The sequence below is a fragment of the Apis dorsata genome, unplaced genomic scaffold (assembly GCF_000469605.1).
Source record: "Apis dorsata unplaced genomic scaffold, Apis dorsata 1.3 scaffold_683, whole genome shotgun sequence".
Lineage (NCBI taxonomy): Eukaryota > Metazoa > Arthropoda > Insecta > Hymenoptera > Apidae > Apis > Apis dorsata.
Genome location: NW_006263864.1, coordinates 807555 through 810110, shown reverse-complemented (window position 1 = coordinate 810110; position 2556 = coordinate 807555). Strand labels below are relative to the sequence as shown.

Below are 2556 nucleotides of genomic sequence, written 5' to 3'. Positions count from 1 at the left end.
TCTCTGTATACAAATGTAACGTCCGATTGTTCGACGTTTACTTGCGTTGGCAAGTTTATAAAAGGAACAATACTCTTGCATATTTAGTGGGAAGATACAGATAATAACGAGAGAGGAAATCTACAAAGTTAATGGGTTTAGTTCTCATCTCCATTTAAGCGTATTACTTCAAGACATCCGACGGTCAATAACAACATGATACATTCAGATGTGAAGAAGCTAGCGGCATAATGCTTTCTTAATATTTTCTCTTTTTTTTACATAAATCATGATACGCTCTCTCTTTTAATCCTGCTTTTTCTTTCTCGCTCTTTCACTCTCGTTCGCTCTAAGTACATCGAACGTCTCGTCGTCGGATGTGCTTGGCCATTAAATATTGAAACGTGTACGGGCACTCACGGTACACTAACACGGTACATCATATGGCTCGGCAGTGGTACGCAATCGTTGGCCAGACTAGTAGAAGTTCGGACCTTCGGACACGATAATCTTAGTATTCGCCATCTTCACGCGGAGACAAGTGACAATTTGTCAATTATATTGCCTCTTAATATATTCCTGCAAGAAGAAAAACATCTATGCTAACTAGCCGATTAAACTCTTTTCTTAGTCAATCGATTGCGTTTTGTTACAAATTTGTATGGTCCTGAAAATGAAATATTTTTCTAATAAATAAAATTTTTCTCCGAGAGAAAATTTGTATATATCGATCATTATTCGTCTAATTTATCCTTTCCTTTTTATTTTCTATATCAACCAATGATTATCTAATGACGTTATCTCAATAATTTTTCTTTTCTATTATCATTATTAACTTTATCTTGTTTTTATTAATTTATTAATTATATATCGTTATATGTATTTACTTTCATATCTTGGTAATCTTTTATATATCTTTATATATGAACAGTATTGGTAATATTTAGAAAATCTATTCTTTCTTATTCTTTCTTATTCTTTCTCTTCATTTTCGATACAAATAGCAAAGGATAAAAGGACGTTTTTTTTAACAATGCATCTTTTTTGAGAACGTTCAAATTTTCAAAGACTTAATATCTATAGACTTAATATCTTATATATTACAATATGCATTGTCAGAAAATATCAATCAATTTCAAGATATAAAAAACTTGAGATTAAATGTACTCCAATCTTTTTATTATTGATCAGTCTGCAAATAAACGAACAATACAAATTTTTTCGCAACAACAGTTTGTTTTAATAAAATAAATTTATTTAAAACGTATAACTTATTTTAACGAATCGTATTGCAAATTTGTAACAAAACTATATTATTAACATATTAAATATTCTTACTTGCTCGTTTAATCGGCAAGGCTGATAAGATTCTTTTCTCCTTCGTCTTCGCGCGCATTTTCACTTCATTTAAGTATCTCTTCACTGCTTGGATGAATTTTCGAAACATCCACGAGGATTCAAATATATCACGTCGCAACGCTCTTCTTCTTGTTAACTTCGTGGAACAAACATATTAAATAAGCCCTGAACAAAGTTCTCCCCAAGTGCACAATATTCTATATCTATGTCACGTACATTTTTATATTGTTTTTTTATTTATTTATTTATTTATTTATTTATTTAATTTTTTTTTTTTTTTTTTGGTTTAAATTCAATATCGTTCGCGTCGATCTAGCAAACAACGATTCGTTCCAAGGAAATTCCGTTTTATAGAGTTAAACAGAGACGGTAAAAGTTCTTTTTATTGCTTTAAAATCAAATCTATATTGATGTATATTCAATTACAAGCATACTTTGGTTCTCTTTTTTTGTTACAATTCTAATAATTATCTTTTTTTTTTTTTTTAACACACGTGTTTCAAGAATAAAAAAGTTTGTCCGAAATGAACGGATCCTTTTATAGGTGATAAGATACGATTCAAGAAAGTTTCCCGAATCTTCGTGTTTTGATAGAACACGGATCAATTATATCGAATACATGTGTATAATATGTTGATCTAAGTTCTATTCAATTTTCATGGTAGATATCAGAATCTACAGACGAAAATTTTTAATTTCTCTTTTATTTGTTTCGATATGTAATGTAAAATGTAATTTGTATGATTCCTGCGACGTATAAGCTTTTACATGAATGAATTCATGGAAGGCATGAAACCGAAATTGGACAATTTAGAATTGCGATCGCATTATCCTTCCACTTTAGAATATATATTAACATCCATTTCGAGGTTTTACGAAGCTCGTTAAATGATATGCGATTAACTGAAATATTCGATACAAAGTATGAGCAGCTTCGTAGCAAAATACGTAATTCTTGATATATTTTATGTACAGTGGGTATAAGGATCTCATATATAATTGTGTACTTATATAGAATAACAACAGGCAGTGTAGGCGTAAAATAAAATTAGTTAAAAATTGTTAACTAAAACGCGATAAGTGCAATTTAGCACGAATCTGCTGCTATCTACTAGATAGCGTTAATACTGTTATACTTCGTGTATCGTACAAAATAAACGTAAAAGGGTAATTTCTCATTAAACAGGAAATATTCGGTTAGATGATTAATGACAACGA

The 2556-nt window shown here is 30.0% G+C and overlaps 1 long non-coding RNA gene across 1 annotated transcript; it reads right to left on the bottom strand.

The window, feature by feature from the left end:
* Positions 1-242: 242 nt before the first annotated feature.
* Positions 243-2550, bottom strand: LOC116186434. The gene is made up of 2 exons (XR_004151423.1): positions 1318-2550; positions 243-558 (listed from the first exon to the last, which is right to left on the bottom strand). It is a non-coding gene; the product is annotated as an uncharacterized LOC116186434 (long non-coding RNA).
* Between the last annotated feature and the right edge of the window lie 6 nt (positions 2551-2556).